This window comes from Apium graveolens, chromosome 10 (assembly GCF_009905375.1).
Source record: "Apium graveolens cultivar Ventura chromosome 10, ASM990537v1, whole genome shotgun sequence".
In the NCBI taxonomy this organism is placed as follows: Eukaryota; Viridiplantae; Streptophyta; class Magnoliopsida; order Apiales; family Apiaceae; genus Apium; species Apium graveolens.
The window spans coordinates 96,149,347-96,169,480 of NC_133656.1; the positions used below are offsets into that span (position 1 = coordinate 96,149,347).

General features: G+C 34.3%; 2 pseudogenes; both read right to left on the reverse strand.

The window, feature by feature from the left end:
* Positions 1-2,126: 2,126 nt before the first annotated feature.
* Positions 2,127-8,654, reverse strand: LOC141692654 (ABC transporter C family member 3-like; annotated as a pseudogene).
* LOC141690771 (uncharacterized) overlaps positions 8,312-20,134 on the reverse strand; it is a 29,294-nt pseudogene continuing 17,471 nt past the window's right edge.

The window sequence follows — 20,134 nt, forward strand, 5'->3', positions numbered from 1 at the left end:
CAACGGAGGGGAGGGGAGGGGAGGAATTTTAATAGAGGGAAGGGGAGGGGAGGGGAGGGGAGGGATATAATATTAATTCTATTTGGTTGAAGGAAGGGAGGGGAGAGGAATTAATTCATTTTTATGTTTGGTACAGGAGGGGAAGGGAGGGGTTTATAATTAAAATTACACATAAATCCTTTAGAATATATGTAAGTGTTAAGAAGGTGTAAGGTCATTTTTGTCAATAAAATTTCTCCCCTCCAAAAAACCCCAAATTGGGAGGAAACAAAATAAGACTCATAAGGGATTTTGGACCCCTTCATTTCCCTCCCCTCCCCTCTTAAAATATGAACCAAACACATTTTTTATTGTAGGAACCCTCTCCTCCCCTCCCCTCCCCTCCCCTTTATTTTCTTCCAACCAAACAGGGGCTAAGTCTTGTAATCTCGGACAAATTGTCTAATATCCATTTTTAGAATTAGATTAATAATTAAATAATAAAATTAAAAGGATTAAAATTAGAGAAGTACTATGATTTAAAATTGGGTTAAACTAATGGACCTAAAATTTGAATCAGATTCTAATATAGATAATTTGGTGGTTAAGAAATATGATTTTGTATCGTTATAAATATATCATATTCATTTTTCTCATTTTTTAATTTAAAATTCGTAGTGCTTTTTTTCTCAAAAATCAGAAATCTTGTAAAATTCGTAGAAAATTTATAGTAAATCAGAATTCGTTGATTATGGACTTTTCAGAAAGGTATTTTCGTTCTTTACAACTTTTATGTTTCGGAAAGTTTGGAGTAGTTTAATTTTTGAACTTCCGTTCGTTGTGTTTTTTGTAATTGTCATCTTTTGTAATAGATTTTTTTATTAGTAAATTGTATTGCATTTTAGTTTCAATTTTATAAATAATAATCCAGAAGTGCGGGTTGTTACATTGTCCCTCGTGAATACTTAATTTGAATGCTAGCTTTCACTTGAAAAAACTTTTAATTAAGAGGCGGGATCTTTTCGATCAATAAACGGTGATAATAACCGTAGAATTCAAACAAAATTAAAGTCCATCTCATCGATTAATTTCTCAGTATAAAACAAAATAAAGTGTCACAATGATAAAATATATTCCATAATCACAAGTCCAATGCATAATTATAGTTGATATTATATCAAAATAAAAAAATTACTCAAATGCATAGTTAAATTTGATCTGATATATAAATACATAAATGAATAATTGATATTATATTTATGACTAAAAATAGTTATAGCTATTTTACGACTTTACCATGTCATTAAATAATTATAAATGAATTTTTTTATTAATTTGCTTTAAATTTAAATTTAGGAAAAAGAGATAAAATTCATTAAATATGAAAATATTTATTTGTAAAAGAGAACTAGCATCGAAGGCAAAGTCCAATTTTAATATTAAAATCCATTTTTTAATATCAAATCTATACTAAACTATAATAACCGAACAGGGTATAATTTGTAGTTTAGTTAATCCTGGTTTTGGTTATCCATTTCGATCACGACTGTCAGATCTCTTAACCAGATGATCATAATCGTTAGATACGAATACTAAAAAAATACACCAATCAAGTTTACAGGTTCGAATCCCGCCAACAACAAACATTTATATTATTATTTATAAAATTACAAATAAATTTCTAGGTTCGAATCCTGCCAACAACAAACGTTTATATTAATATTTATAAAAAAATTACACTAACCAAATTCACAAATTCGAACCCCCAACATCCCGGCCAACATCAAACATTTAATTATTATTTATAAATAAGGTTAATAGTTCAAATCTTATCAACCGTAATATGATTTAACTTAAAATTATACACAATCAAATTATAATTATATTGTTATTAATTTACGTATTTAATTATTTATATTAGAATTATCATAAAATTATATAAAATATAAATATTAACGAAACTCGTGTACGGGTTTTAAGCTAGTTTTAATAATAACTACGGTCATTTTAGTTTAGTATTGAATTTGCTTAAAACGGTGAGTTTAGAGCAAGGATGAATGGGTAAATATTCAAACTAAATTTATAAATTATTCGTACACAGTACAGCATCATCCCATAAATGATACGACTTGTGTCCAACACTCATTTAAAAAAAATCAAATGAAAGTTAACAAAAGGGTTGATAAGGTAGTGGTTCAACTCTTGTTCACTCACAAATTCATGATGCCTGCTTGCAAAAAATATTTCAAATGAATACCACAGCAATGTTTCTATGGAAGATCTTGTTAATTCTCATATTTGTGTCCCTTAAATAGCAGCATCCTTCTGACAATCATATCAAATAAATCATTTTTTTTTAAATTGACAATGGTCTAGTTCCAATTTGTGGTCTGGTAATAACCTGGTAGTGGTCGGCATCAGGATGTACATTGTGCAATAACTACCTATATTACCAATGTAGTCGCAAAAGTCTTCAAAAAATCCAATTTTATTCTTGAGTTTGACTACCATTCTTTATTTGAATTAGAGGATCTTGATGTATACTCTGCTACAAGCTTTGAGAATGAAGAAGACTTGTTTTGCAATAACTTTGAAGGAGAATCATACTCCTTTACGAGACCTGCAAATGAATTAATCATGAATACTAGAAATAGCAGGAAATATTAAGCTTTACCGACTAATTATAAAAGTATAGGTGGTAAAAGAAATAATTATTTATACCACGACTGAGCAAGACCATGTCGCTGTCAAGAACAGAAGTGATACGATGTGCAATGGTGATGAGGGTACAATCAGAAAAATGATCCTTGAGAGTTTGTTGAATAAGATTATCAGTGTTTGTGTCAACTGAAGCGGTTGCTTCATCAAGGACCAACACCTTACTTTTCTCGAGTAGTATTCTCCCCAGACAAACTAGTTGTCTTTGACCCATGCTCCAATTTTCTCCGTTCTCATGAACTGTAAGAATTGTTGTAGTAAAATAGGCATGCACATTAATGTAGACTCCAAGAATGTAACACATCTACATAGGATAAGGAAAAAATGTATTTGCAGAGAAAATAGACATACCATTAGAATCCAGCTTCTTTTCCATCTTCCTGACTTCGTCTCCAAGTTGACATTTATCTAACGTCTATAAGTAGATCGTAAAATATTTGAGTTAGCATGTGTGGGTTATCATTTCATCATAAACAGAAAGGAAAAGACACACACAGACACTCACATCCCATATTTGTACATCTGTGTACTGGTCAAGTGGATCTAAATTGCTTCGTATGGTTCCTTGAAACATGGTTGGATCCTGAGGAATAATACTGAGCTTTGACCTCAAATCTTGCAGACCAATAGATGAGATATCAACGCCATCTATTACAATATAACCAGTTCTAGGTTCAATGACCCGGAAAAGTGCTTGTACTAAAGTTGATTTCCCACTTCCCGTTCTTCCAACTATACCAGTTTTCATCCCTGCCGGAAAAGTGCATGTCACACCTTGTAGTATAATGGGCAAATGTGGAGCATACTGAACCTGCAAATTATGAATATCAATTTCTCCTGTTGATGGCCAAGAAATATCAGGCCTATTTTCTTGTACAATAAGAGGGGCTTCACTGGGAATGGTCATGTATTGAAGAATTCTCTCAACTGATATCATTTTGGTTTCCCAATGGCATAAACACCATATTACTCCAGATAGATTATTATTTAAGGTGAGTCCATACGTTACAGCTAACCCTGCAATTGCTGTGCATGGAAAAAAAAAAGAGTTATACATTTACTACAAAGGTAAACACCGAAAGCCGAAGGATACAGTACAAAAAACAGACCAGGATCTATGCTTTTTCTGAAGTACATCGAGAGAACCAAAAGGAAGGCAAATGTAATAGAAGAGAATGCAATCAACCGCAGCATTAGCCACTTCATTGCAGCAGCAACTTGGAACTCAGGGCGAGAATATGAATCCACTATCTCCATATATTTTGTCTGAAATCTTGACTCTTGATTGAAGCTTCTAATAGTTGTTATTCCCGAAATAGTTTCTGAAAAATATTGAATAACTGGAGCTTCGCATACCCGACACAATCGTGACAGTTCTCTTGATGCAGGTATATAGTATTGCTGCATATGATGGATGATTAACGTCTCAGAATATGGTCTGAAATATATTTACCACTATGATGCATCGGAGTTAAATAAGATGTGGGACCTGACCTAACAATTAATGTTTAAATGTGAAAGAGACCAATTTAAGAGTTAGTAACTAAGACTCTGTTTATGATTGGTCGTGCTGTTGAAAAAAGTGCTAGTGAAATAAGTATTAATGCGAAAATCATATAACTGTTTGGTAATATTTTTCATATGTGCATGTTTGAGGTAGAAAAAAAATTAAGGTTTTTGGAGAGGTTTGATATTAAAACCAGTATTTTTCATGCGCTTTTTTATATATAAATCCTACTGGGGTGTAACCTAATTTCCCTCAAAAAACGCTTTCTCTTTTCAATAAACTATGATAAAATGCTTATCTCAACTTAAAGTCCACTGTTTTATCTGAACTTAGTGAAACATAATATTTGCTAAACTACTTGTGCATAACCCACTCCACCCCTTCAAATTTCTACCACTTCACATATACATGACCTATTCTTTGCTTTCTGCTAATTGAATTATTGAACCTCATGAATCACAATATCTTTGTTCTATTTAACAGGTTACTGCTTAGAAAGTTGTAATAAAACTGCAGTAGCTAATATATCTTACAATGTATAAAGTTGGCAAAAGCGTAATTTGACAAATTGGATCATATCCTTTAAAGTTTAAAGCAATACCTGATACCGAATTGAGGCGAAAATCAAGGGGATGAATATGACCAAAACTTCCCAAGCTACAGTAGACATCACAGAAATAACTCCCACAAGTTCTATAGTGTCGCAAATAAGTGACTTAAGCAGGGAAGGAATCCTTGTCTCCAAAACACTTTGATCGGTTGAACACTATGTTAGGATATGGATTGAAGTAGTCAGTACAATAATAAGATTAAGCCAAGTACGCTAATGTGATACACATTGCCCACAATATCTTCATTTTATGTCATTTGATACCAACATACGGAATTATTATCTCTATATAAGTCTTCCACATACCTACGTCGTTGCCTAAAATATCTTCATTTCATGTCATTTCATACAAACATAAGAAAGTACTCCCTTTGTCCCTTTTTAGTTGTCACATTTGGAAAAAACACACATCTTAGCAAAAAGTCAGTTGGATTCTTTATTAACTTATTTACCCTTAATAATTGTATCAAATAAAGATGAGTTGTTAGTATATGTAAATTAGTCAAACATTGAAAATAGTAGTATAAGGGTATCCTTGGAAATACCTTTAAAAATTGTGTTGGAATAAGAGAAGGACAACTATTTATGGACAAATTTTTTTTCAAAAGTGACGACCAAAAAGAGACAGAGGGAGTATCATCTATGTTTAAGTCTGATGCATACCACGTCGAACACGAGGACTCATGTCCTAATACAATTTTTGTAATTTTTAAGTAACTTGTGTACAGAACAATATAAGTTGAGGAATGATCACTTACTCGGTTGAGGATTCTCCCGGCAGGTGTAGCATCAAAAAAGGACATAGGAGCACGGAAAATGGTATCCATCATTTTTCTAAAAAGTATGGTTGCAGTCTTATAGCCTGTGGCTATGACTAGCGAGTCTACAACAAGGGTGCAGAAACATATGGCTAGTGCCAAGGATGCATAGATAGTCATTAAAGTAGATCCACTGACAACAGGCTTTAGATCCTTTGATGACGGTGTTGCCCATGCCAACCAGTAAGTGCTCCCTAACTGAAGACTTTGTAATATGATCGAGGCCAAAATCACAAGAAACACAAGAGCTCATCCATAGGCAGTTGTAATGTATCTCCAGTGGACTGAGAACCCAACTCTACCACTCCCTCTTTCTTCTTCTTTTATGAGCTGTGCTGCAGGTGCTAAACTAACAGCTCCCCCCTCTTCATCTAATTTTCCATTCACATTTTCTTTACTGATAAAAGTGTTTGTGTGGTCTGCAGAATCAGGTGCTGTCCTGTTGGAATCAAGTGTGGACGATACAGAGGCATTTTGTGCACCTACAAGTTGTATAAACTCGGAACCTGGAACAAGAATGTCATCATACTTCCCAACTTGCACAGTCCTTCCACTTTTCATGACCTTGCAAGAAATTCAAGGTAGACGGAACATATCAGATAGTTAGGGAATTTGACAGTCCCTAGATTAAGCCATCAATCAGAGTATATTTCAAATATATAAAGGAGAAGATGAGGGAGGTTGCGTGGTGTCTCTCAAAGCTTATTCAGCTTATTTATCTAGTTTTCTATAGCTTCTCTAATATTAAAAGAAAATAAATATATAACAATAAAAGTAAATGATTTATAGAAGTAGTACCTTTCTTTTAGTGTAGTTGCCATTTAAATTCACACTAGACCAGAAAGTTCTGTAAAATCATTCTCAATGTAAACAAACAAATAATAAATATATTTTGGTATTGCTCTGATTTGATGCTATGCCCAAGCCTGATCTTGTATATGCTAATGTTTATCTATTCTACATGAACTTATGCTCCATATTTTTCTGAATTGTTTAATAATTTGTATTGTTGTGTTAATATAACTTTGGTTTGATCCTTCCTCGGTATTATTAACCTAATGTGTTTTTTTTAGAATATTATTCCACTGACAATTCAGATTTAGAGAGAATTCATTAACACAAAATATTGTTACCTTCAGAGTTCAGGCTTCAGAGCTTCTGTGATGTAGTAGGGAATTATTAAAAATTAAAAGCCTGTGTAGTAATGAAATTAAGACAGCGAGAGTTTGTTAGTGAACTCACCACAACTACATCAGCGGCATTCAAGAACTCAACTTGATGAGTAACATAAATAACAGTTTTCCCACTCAGAAAGCCAAGCAAAACTTCCTGTTATCCAAAATATATAAAAATTAGAAAGCGGTATTTCCAAATTAGAAATTTACCAATGTGCATGCAGTACGAGAAAATAATATGAAAATTTTACCTTGAATAAGTGAGAACTGGTATGGGCATCCACAGCACTAAATGGATCATCAAATAGATAGATATCCACGTCATGGTAGAGGGCGCGAGCAATTTGTATTCTTTGCTTCTGTCCGCCACTTAAATTGATACCCTTCTCACCGATTAAAGTTTGATCACCAAATGAAAGGATCTCCAAGTCCTTTTTAAGACAACATGCTTCCAGAACTTGATCATATCTTTGTCTGTCCATATCCTTCCCAAACAGTATGTTTTCTTGAACCGTACCACTACGTATCCATGGTGTCTGAGCAACATAAGCCTTTGTCCCACAAAGCTTAACTTCCCCTGAGATCCTAGGCATTTCACCCAGAATGCAAGAAAGTAAACTTGACTTTCCAGAACCAACTGTACCACATATGCCGACCTTCATACCATGAGACACCTTGAAGTTTAGATCTTTTAATGTTGCTGTATTAGAAAAAGATTTGTTATCCCAAGTGAAGTTCCCATTAATTATCTCAACTGCTGTATCAGAACTACCCACTGGAAGTTTCTCTAAACCATTATCTTGGAGCTCCTCAAGGGAAAGAAAAGAGGCGATTCTTCCAAGGGAAACCTTGGCTTGGACTAGCAAGGATAATGTATCTGGGAGGAGGAAGATTGGCCCTTAAATCCGAAAGGTAGCAAGTGCAGACAAAATTTGCCCCATTTCAAGTGGAATTCCCATATATATGCAAGAACCGAAAGTGAACAAAGCCACTAAAGTTGGACCTATCCCATAGAAAAAATCTATCACTACTGAACTATATAGATATTTCTTCAACCATTGAATCTCTACGTTTCTGAGTTGAAAAATCTTAGCCATAAAACTTATTTCCCATCCTTGGAACGTAAGAACTCTCATATTTCTTAAAGTCTCGATAGTCAGCTTCATTCTATTATCCTTGGATCCCATTAGTCTTTTTTGAATTTTCTCCTGCCATGTCATAAATAGAGAGTTCACTGCCATGAAAATCAATGTTACTACAAAAGCACCAACAGAGGCGAGAAGTCCCAACTTCATGTACAATACTAGCAAAGCTAAACCAATTTGAAAAATATTAACCATGTATCATGCATGTACACAATGAAACCTTTGATTGCCTCAACATCAACAGCCACAGCATTGATAAGTTCTCCTCCACTGCCACCGCTACCCTGGTTGGCTTGCAATTGTGATGACCTAGGAGGAAGTCTCAAGCTCTTGTTGTAGAGCATTACGGTTGTCACTCCTCAAAGCCTAATTCCAATTTGTTGCGTCTTAAAAATCCAGTGTCTCTGTATAAAATCCTCTAAAAAAGTCGCAGCACAAAAGGTCAAAGCAAGAATATAGCCCTGATTTTTAAATACTTCTCTGCCATAAAGGCATTCAACAAAGCTATCAATAAAATAAGGACAAATAGAACGAGCTAGTATGTAAATTATGGCCTGGAGAGCTGTCCAGATAATTTCCTTCCAAGCCAACAAGAAATACGCCTTCGCAAGCCCAAGCTCGGTAGTAACATTACTATTAAAACCACCCACATTTGCATTATGGTTAACTTGTGATGACGAGTTAAGAAGTGTGGTTCGGAACAATGGGAATGCTCCAAAAACACTATTAAAAGGGCCTAGTTGTGGGATATCATCAAGCTCTAAGGTTTTTTTCTCAACAGCTAATGCAAGTAAAGGAGTTAGCCAAGAGAAAAAGAGAGTCCGGAAGAGACCGGCATTTTGGTAAGGAGTCACAGTATCACACCCTCTGGCAGTATCTTTATTATAGCCATGATCCAGAAGTGGCTCTTTAAGATTTGCGACATTGTGATTCACATTGTTCAAGGATCCTTCACAATATAACAAAGAAACAAGAAGATTACATATATAAGATGATAACTTATTAAGTATGATTATTGAAAAATCCAAGTACTGGGAGAGAAGATGCCCATTACACCGGTTTACGGTTGCATGTCAGCATTTGGGATACTATTATAAACAATATGTTGACATTCTTCTATATTGTTAATCAGGAAAAAGGCCACACTTTATTTATATGCATTTGTAAGATTTGGTTAAATGATACAATAGGATGGCGAACCTGATGGGAGAATCTTCTTTCTTCAGGAGATGGGCGTGTTTTAGATATCGTTACATTAATTGAAGATTTTTGGATTATATGAAATGTTAGAAACTTAAGCCTTAGTTCAGAGTTTGCATTTGACGTTCTCAGAACATAGTAATGATGTAAATCTGCAATGTTTATTAAAGGACTTCTAAATTCTACCCCAAGTTGAATCCACAATAGTGGTATATTTTTTTGTAATTCTTTTGTATTTACAACAATCAAATTGGAAACAAGGAAGGACAGATAAATAAACAAGCTTATGTTAAAAAAATAATTGTTAAACTATAAAACTTACAATGAGGACAAACAGAAACTATCACTGGAATTAGAATCAAGTAATCATCACTCACATCATGCAACTCTTTAATATATTTGTACTATATATTTTGTTCCAAATTGAGCCAAAAAGGGCCAACACCCAATATAATTTTAAATTACAAAGCCCCGTTTGTAATACTTTCTGATAATATATTTTAAACTCTTTGTTAAATGCAAACAAGCAAGGATGTAAAGATAAAATGAAAAGAACATGTATGAAATGACTCGTTTATTGAATAAAATCCACATTTAGATGCGGATCTAGCAAGGGGCCCAGGAAACGTGTGCCCCACTAATTTCGAAATATATCAAACACTCGGAGAGACTAGTTCAACACTACATATAATCATGCTAACAAACACCAACTAATTCAAGATCACGAATACTCCTTAGAGACTAAGACTTATTAGCCGACTAAACCTTGACACTCTTTGCCTGCCTACTAAATTTTTTGCTAAACAAAATTTGGTGCCCAAGAAACAGGGCTTAAAAACCTAAAAACGTTTTCAATCAATTAGATCATAACTACAGATTAGTAACGAATAGCCCTAAAAAAATGAAAAAACTAGACAAAGCATAGACATATATATTGACACGCATACGTATAACATGCATGCACATAATAAAGATATATAGGGAATAAGATTTAAAAAAAAAACAAATAAAAACAAATGATGGTGAAGATACAAACCTGATTGATTTTCCATTGAGCCGATAGCGAGTGAGTAGAAGTGTGCAAGACCGATGTAACTTCAACAGAGGATATGTCGTGTACACGTACTCCTTCTGATTTTCAAGATCAGTCGAAAATCTTTTGAAATATCTAATTTCAAAATCAAAAATGTTTAACATCTATATTATCTACGATGGAGAGCCTGATATCAAACTAATAATAACTGTCAGATATAATCTTAAAAATTATTATACAAGAAGGATAAGTTCGAATCTTATCAGCAATATATTAAAATTATCATTTATAATAAATAATGATAAAATTAACTGTTGTGCATTGTAAAATTATTATATTAGGGGTATAAGGTTCGAATTCCAACAACAATATATTAAAATTATATTTTACAATATATAATGATAAAAATAAATGTGCATCGCACGTGTTATATACTAGTTTTCTTATTATCTTGATACCCTCATCATCATCGTCGTACACAATAATACCGCCTATGACAGTGTCTGGGGAGGGTATATCGTACGGAGTCTTACCCTCATTCCAAAGAATGAAGAGGTTGTTTCCTAAAAAAACGTTCGGCTTGTGTGTGCACAGATATGTTTGTCCTAAATAAAAAATGATAAACAATGATATATAAAAGTAAGTAAAAGTAAGCGACACAATAACTCCGCCCATGATTTTTTTCACATGGGACTTACCTATTCCGTAAAAAATTATCGGCCAAAAGTAATTATCGTAAGTCCCCAATCTTTCCCCTAGAAATCCCGCTCCAAACTAAAGGTTTTGAATTTACCACCCACCTACCCTCTTTTTCAAAAAAGAATTGTTCAAAGTGTTTAGATTACAGATTTAGAATTTTATTTTTTAAAAAAAGTTTAGAAAGTTGTTAATCATAATATTAAATATATATTTAAAAAGATAAAAAAAAATTTAAGACTGAAAGTAAAAAAACAATTAACTTGACATTTTTCAAAATAGAAAGTAAATATTTGCAGTGTTGAATCAGTAGACCAAAGACGGAGTTTAAAATCAGTGAGCAAATTTAATAACCATGGCAGCTGCAACATCCAATTATCCACTAAGGGCAACATCAACATTGACTTTAATCGTGTTTACAGTTGGTTTAGTCCAACTCGGCATCATCAATGTTGGTATTTAATTCAAAACATAATAAGTTCTCACTATTTTCAGCTTTTATCCATTCACATTTGCATGAACTTTCATTTCCTCCACATACAGGGAATTTTTGCTTCCATGTGAGCTCAATTCGAGGATTCCATATTACCAGACTGGAACCACAGCACACCTTCTCATCATCATTATTATCAAACAACATAGTCATCACTACGACGAAAATAGGGTGACATGACGGTTTTTAACCATTGTCTGATATCCCTTGATATCCCTCAATACCGTTGAATATTAAGGCACACTTGATACGCATATTAGACAACGGTATCCAATCATTGTCTCTTTTAGTGCAAGACAACAGCACAAATATAAGAAAGCGATGTTAGAATGTTGGTATACACAAGTGCAGGGGCGGACCCCGGATTAAAGTTTAGTAGGGGCACAATATATAAATAATAAAAGAACTAATAAAAGATGGGTAATATTATAGACAAGTGCAGGGGCGGACCCAGGATTAAAGTTTAGTAGGGGCACAATATATAAATAATAAAAGAACTAATAAAAGATGGGTAATATTATAGAGAAAACGAGAAATAACGTACAACATAAAATTGCTCCCTTCGAGTTTTCATTTTCTGAAATCGTTCTATTACACTTTATTTGTTACTCTAGAAAGGGATTCCTTTTCTATAGTTGAAATAAGACAATCATTTAGAAAAGCATCACCAATTCGATTGCGCAAATCTGACTTCACAAGCTTCATTGAAGACAAACATCTCTCAACTGACGCGGTTGCAACTGGCAAAACCAATGATAGCTACACTAGTCGATACCCCAAAGAATAACAATGATTTTTTTCGTTTCAACCAATACTCTAGCAAGATCACTAATACCTGAAAGAGATATGTCCTAAGTCCAATCATGTATGAGGATTTAGGAATAACTTTTATGTAATTTCTTTTAATTTCATTGATATTAATAAAAGACTTGTTTTGTTTTTATTGCGGGCTCTATCTATTTAAATGTTTAAATAAGATATACCACAGTTTAGAGTAAAGCTTTTTATGGATTGTGATGAGATCATAATAATGAGACCTAAAAGATGATAACTCTAAACTTAAATAGTTCCTGGTCGTACGATTACTAACTGGTAATTAATAATCCGCAAAGATCGGTACATACTATGCTTGCTTCATTATGAAGGATGTCTGTTCTCATAGACATTTGTGTGGTGACACTATAGCTAGTATGTAGGTGCTTATTATAGAATAAGTTCACTGAACATGACTCACACAGCTGAACAACTGATGGAGTTCACTCACGTGTCAGCAGTTGTTCACATAGTGATAGTTGTACAAGTATCCTTAGACTTGAGGTCATCATAGTCATCTTGTGTACACTGAACTATGCCTTGGTTTAGTTCTCAGTCTCAAGGGACAATTATAAGGTCTCTATTGTGTATAGGAATTTGTACACGAAGATAGTGTATGATCAATAAAGGATCTACCCCTTCCAGTGTAGGAAGAGAATGTTCAATGCTGATCCACTTAGGTTAGTTCAGGAATCTCTGGCCAGAGTGAATGAAATTAGAAAGGAGTTTTTAATTTACATTAAATAGAACTAAGCATAGTGAATGGGAAAGCAAGTGATTAAACAAGATAGGATTGACACAAGTTCCATGCCTTATATTTAATCGTGACATTGCAGGGTAGAATGAATTAATTGTACGGTAACTACTCACTGAATAGGTTCTTGGTATTCTAAGCAGTGAATTCGTATTATCCGGATAGTCGCGATATGCTGAGAAGTGTCCCTCACGATGTAGAATAAATATGATTAATTAATTAATTATATTTAATGAATTAGAGAATTTATATAAATAATGATAAAATAGTTTTATTATTATTTATTTCTACTACCGGCTTAATATTGAACCTACATGGTCACACCATAAAAAAAGAATGATTTAATGGTGGAGGAATTAATTAATAATGGCTGATAATTATTTATTTATGAAATAAATAATTAATTGACAAATTTAATAATTGATTAAATGAGATTTAATTGATTATAAATTAATTAAGAAAAGGTTCTTAATATTATTAATTAAGAATTTAATTTTTGGAAATTAAATCAAGAAAGAAAATTATTTCTAAAGTGTTTAGAAAAAGGATTAATAATTAAAAGGTGTTTTAATTATTAATGAGAATAATAAAGGGTTAATAATAATAATATTTTATGGGAAAATTTTCAGCTGAAATTTTGTCTATAAATATACTATTATAAACCCTATTTTTGTCTCAACCTAAAAATTTTACAAAACCCTAATTCTCTCCACCTCCTCCTTCTCCATTACATCGTTTTCTTGGTGGATGCCGGTGGAGTGCTTCACACTTGAGGAGCAGTTGCTAAGGATCTCCGTTCATCATTTTTGGATCGCCATTAAAGACCTCCATCTTTCAATTAACGTAAAGCTTCTTAAGGTAAACATACTGAACTACGAATTAAATATTATTTTTCGCATGGATCCTGTGGAGGGTTTCGTTTTTTTTTTTAAGATTTAAATTTACGTTTTCGCTGCGTTTATGTGCTAAAACCCTTCAATGGCATCAGAGCTACTTGCGAAAGGTTTTTAATTCGTTTATGTGTTTAACTGTTTTCGATATATGAGCATGTACGTGATTCGTCATGATTTGATGTTGATATAATATGCTTATATATGTATGGTTTTGAATATATGATATTCATGTGAGTTGTATAATCATAAATGATTATGTAATCTGTATATATACTGATATATACATGATTTATGTTTGTTCTAATTATGAGAATCATATTAGATACGGTTCTGAATTGGCTGCTGCAGATTTGCTGAAATCTGGGTCTGGTGTCCGATTTACGCAAACGAATACCCTATTCCATAGGTAAACGAGCGTCTGAACAAAACTGATAGCTAACGCTATCAACGACTCGTCTGTAAGGAGTTTGACGTCGTTTACTGCCCGTAAACATTGATTCTTGTTTTTCTGATTTGATTCTGATTTTTCTGATTTTTGTCATATTTTCTTTTTATGATTAGATCATGGATAATATGATATGTTAAGATCAGATTATGTGGATGGTTATGGTCTTTCGACCTTAGTGTAATGGTTTTGGTTTTGGTTTTGGTTTTAAATACAACTTGCATGTCGTCAATCTTTGTAATCATAAATCTCGAATGTAACTCGAGTTATTCTTGTAAGTTCATTAGATTAGTTTTACTTTTAATCATGTAATGTAATTGAAGACTCAAGAAGGTTATCCAATGGAGGTGATACAAAGAAGAAGACTTATGTAATAAGTAGTTGTATTTATTTCCATCACCATATTAGATTGACCTTGATCTTTATCATGCGCTTGATAAAGATCACATAGGATGGGGCCATAACCAAACACATTTACTTTATTGCACTTTACATTTACTTGTTTATTTAATTTTATATATGAGATATATGCATATGTTTACCATGCGATGATAGATTTAGGTGAACTTAAATCAATATAAGGCGTGCTCTAGAAAATCTAGAATAGGAATCGTTTCTTGCCTTAACAATAAATATTATGAATACGATCATGAGATTCTTGTGTTTATGAAACACGTAATTGAATATAAATTTTCAATATTGAGAGAAAGGATGATTCTGTCAACAACAGATTTCTATCTGTAAGAAAGGGTTATTAAGTGACGCCTCTTGACAATGCTCCACCCGATCTGGGAATCATGTGATTATCGATTATTGATTTGAAATATTTAATTTAAAAGGAAGAATCTCTTTATAATAAGATTATGATTGTAACGTAATACAATCCCTCTAAAATTAAATAATATCAAATAGTAATTGGCCAATGACACAACGGGCTTGTGTCGGTCATAGCCTTCCAACATGGTAGAAAGTGGTTCTTGTTTTTAAATCATTGTCGGTTCGTGCTACAACCGAGGGCTTTGATTTCGAAATAATAAATATTTGTCTATTACATAGAGATGTGTACATTGAATTAGAATCTAAAGGTCGGTACGTGCTACAGCCATGGGCCGTTGGAGACTGATTCAATTGTATGAAATGTTGGGTTATACTTGACTTAGAATATTGAGTTTGTCGTGCCACAGCCGTGACTCAATTATTCAAGAGGCTAAACTTATATTAGGGAATAACATAAGATGTAATTGACAATAGTTGTCTGCCTATTGAACATCATATGACGTTTCGTGCCACAACCGATATTGTGTGATGGAATTAGGATCCCTATTCCCACTAGCATTATGAATGCTTAATTTTCACTTAGGGGGTTGAATAAATTAGATAAACTAGTTGGAGACACTTATGAATAAAGACCCGATTCATATAGTATTTTGAAATGAAATTGAATATTTGCTAAGTGTTGTTATGTGTTTATCATTTACAGATTTAGTATATTCGTCATATCTTCTGCACTATCACTCCGGAGCATACTAGATGCTCACAAGTTGACTGGTCCTAATTTAGCTGTTTGTTTTCACTGTAACAAGTTGGGGCACTGGAAGAGGAACTGCAAGGTTTACCTTGCAGAATTAAAGAAGAAGAAGGGTAGTAAGACTACCGCTTCTGATTCAGGCATGTTCATGATCGAAGTTAATATGTCACTAGGTCAAATTTCTACTTGGGTATTAGATACCGCCTGTGGTTCTCATATTTGCAATTCGTTGCAAGGACTAAAGGGATGTAGGACTCTTGAAAAAGATGAGGTGATTCTACGTATGGGCAATGGAGCAAGGGTTGCGGCCATCTCTGTAGGATCATTTAGTTTACATATGCCTACGGGCAAGACTATTATTTTGAATAATTGTTATTACATTCCCTCTATTGTGAGGAATATTATTTTTATTCCTATGTTGGATGTGGATGGTTTTTCATTTATTATTAAGAATAATGAATGTTCTATCCTTAGAGATATTGTTCTTTTTGGACGTGGCATTTTAAATAATGGTCTGTATGTATGTGACGTAGAGCATGATTTACTTCAGATTGAACAAACTAATAAAAGAAAATGAGATGATAAAAATCTGACCTATTTATGGCACTGTAGGCTAGGTCATATTAGTGAAAATAGACTGCGGACATTCCATAAGGAAGGGTTACTTGACCCCTTTGATTTTGAATCATATCCTACATGCGAGTCTTGTCTATTGGGTAAAATGACCAAATCTCCATTTAGTGGACATGGAAAGAGGACTGCAGATTTGCTAGGATTGGTACACACAGATGTATGTCGACCAATGTCTACGCAAGCCATGGGTGGATTTTCGTACTTCATTACTTTCATAGATGATAGATCTAGATTCGGATATGTGTATTTGATGAAACACAAGTCTGAAGCCTTTGAAAAGTTCAAAGAATATAAACATGAAGTGGAGAAACAAACCAAACACAGTATTATAACTCTTCGATCAGATCGAGGTGGTGAATACTTGAATGGAGAGTTTCTAGATTATCTCAAAGAAAATGGTATAGTCTCCCAGTGGACTCCTCCATATACTCCACAGTTGAATGGGGTATCTGAAAGGAGAAATCGAACTTTGTTAGACATGGTTCGGTTCATGATGAGTTATGCGAATCTTCCAGTATTCCTATGGGGTTATGCATTCGAAACCTCGGCATATTTACTGAATAAGGTGCCTTCCAAATTTGTTCCTCAAACACCAAATGAGATATGGAAAGAAAGGAAACTGAGTCTTAAACACGTTAAGATTTGGGGATGTCCGGCTTATGTCAAGAAAGTTGACCCAGATAAGCTGGAATCTCGATCCGTAAAATGTAATTTTGTGGGATATCCTAAAGAGACTTTGGGGTATTACTTTTACACCGATCATCGGGTGTTTGTCTCCAGACATGCTACCTTCTTGGAAAAGGAGTTTATCCTTGAAGGAAACAGTGGGAGTAAAATTGAACTTGATGAAGTTCAAGAAGCACAAACTACTACGGATCAAGTGGAAACACCTGTTCAAACTGAACAACCTTCTGTGGAACAGCCCATTCGTAGGACAGGAAGAGTGTCTCGCCAACCTGAGAGGTATTATGGCCTTGTCATTGAGAATGACAATGAGTTGTCAATCTTTGATGATGACGACCCTGTGACCTATAATGAGGCTATGAGTAGTGTTGACTCAGAGAAATGGCATAGTGCCATGAAATCCGAAATGGAATCTATGTATACCAACCAAGTATGGACTCTGATTGAGGCGCCTGAAGGTGTCAATCCTATTGGGTGCAAGTGGGTATACAAAAGAAAGATTGGAGCAGATGGCCAGGTGGAGACCTATAAGGCCAGTCTCGTGGCAAAAGGATTCAAACAAAGGCAAGGGATTGACTTTGATGAAACTTTTTCGCCTGTAGCCCTGTTAAAATCAATTCGGATTTTGCTTGCGATTGCTGCTTACTACGACTATGAGATCTGGCAAATGGACGTGAAAATGGCCTTCCTCAATGGGGAACTTGAGGAGGAAGTGTATATGACACAGCCAGAGGGTTTTCTTTCCAAGGGAAATGAACACCTAGTGTGTAAGCTGTTGCGAACCATATATGGTTTAAGGCAAGCTTCTCGTAGATGGAACATCCATTTTGATGAGACAATCAAAGAGTTTGGTTTTATCAAAAACATAGATGAACCATGTGTCTACAAGAAGGTTAGTGGGAGTGCGGTAACATTTCTTGTATTATATGTGGATGACATACTTCTTATAGGAAATGATATACCGATGCTACAATCAGTCAAAGTATGGCTATCAAAGAACTTCACCATGAAGGACTTAGGAGAAGCATCCTACATTCTCGGTATGAAGATCTATAGAGATAGATCTAGAAGAATGATAGGTCTTACCCAGGGTACATACATCCAGAAAGTGCTTAAAAGGTTTAGCATGGAAAACTCCAAAAGAGGTCTCATACCGATGAGCCATGGAGTGTCCCTTTCCGAAAAAATGTCTCCTAAGACACCTGAGGAAAAAGAGCGTATGAGTAAGATTCCTTATGCTTCAGCAATAGGATCTATCATGTACCCGATGTTGTGTACAAGGCCTGATGTTGCTTATTAAATTAGTGTGACGAGCAGATATCAGTCCAATCCAGGTGAAGACCACTGGAAAGTAGTGAAAAACATCCTTAAGTACTTGCGAAGGACTCAGGACATTTTTCTTGTTTTTGGTGGTGAATCTGAGTTGAAAATAGAGGAGATGTCAACGTCGAGAGAGTTGACACACATAACAACGTAGCAGACCCACTCACAAAGCCACTTTCTCAGAGTCACTTTGATCGTCATAAAGACAAGATGGGTATTAGATAACAGAGTGATTGGCTTTAGTACAAGTGGGAGATTGAAAGAGATATGTCCTATGTAACACCCCCAAATCCGGGGTCGGGGATTCGGGTTGTCACGAGTTCCATTTCCCTTATCAATACTTAATCTTAATAGTCAACCAACTACTGAGTACTGTGACCCCACAATACACACACACACACACACACACACCACAATTTATAGTCTCAGAGATGAATACCAAAAATAACACAAGTCATTTTATTTCACAATTATAAACCGTTACACCTTAAAAGGGTTTCTGAATAAATTTACATTTCTTTGCCATTATTACAATTCATATAGATACATAAGTCTGGTACATCAGAAGTTGAAAGCCTAGCCTATTGGTAATTTCTACCTCAGCTATAGCGGCATCAACGCTTCCAGAAAACTGCGGAACGTTTCCTAACCGCTTGCGAATTGGAAGCTTGGTCATGTTCATCTTTTCTATCTATTATTGTGTGATGAAAGAAGAAAGCAAGGGTGAGCAACAAGCCCACCAAAATAATATGTATAATGATTTACAATATGTGAGCATCCTCATAGTACTCATGAAAGTCTTGGTCAAAAAGAAATGAACCAAGTTTGTTATCTTAATGCGACCAATTCGCAAAATATTCAGTATATATATATATATATACTTTTCACAATCTTTGAAATCCTCTGACATGTATAATATACACAGAGTTCCAGTTTATAATTATATAAAAATATCGTTGCAGGGTGATCTCATATATCTAACCTTGTCTCAATGTTTTTCTGAAAATCTTTGACATGCATAAGATAATCATTTACTAGATATAAGTTTAAAAGATGAAGTTACAAGATACTCCAATATACTTATATCTTTTCCCAATACTACTTGAACTACCACCGTTCAAGATATAATCAGTTTTAAAAGTTCATCACATAGATGAGACTACAAGAAAAGACTTGGATAGATTCAATCTTTGAATTATCATTATAAATAATGAAGTTACAAGATACTTCATTAAGTCCCGATATATATATACACCTATATATATATATACATTTCATACACTCCTTGAAAACCTCTGTTATGAAAATTATAAACAGAGTTGCAATATCCAATGAATTTGGAAATGAGGAAACCTTGGCATAAACCTGATATCTTATTGATCAGGCAAAGATACCAATAAGTAACCTTTTCTACTAGTAGATGGATGAAACCCCCACCGGTCATCACCCTGGCCGCATTAGGACCTTATGCTGGACTGCCACCCAGCCACTTACGCATTTGATGGACTCCCACTGAGCCACTTACACTTTCATGGACGCCCACTGAGCCCATGTTGCTTATGCCGACTCAAATAGATGGACTCACTTCCCGAACGTTGGGTAAGTAATCAATTTATTTATCAAAACAGCAACCTCGTTGCGAATATAAAATACACCACAGAGCCGGATCCTTTAGATTTTTGAGCGA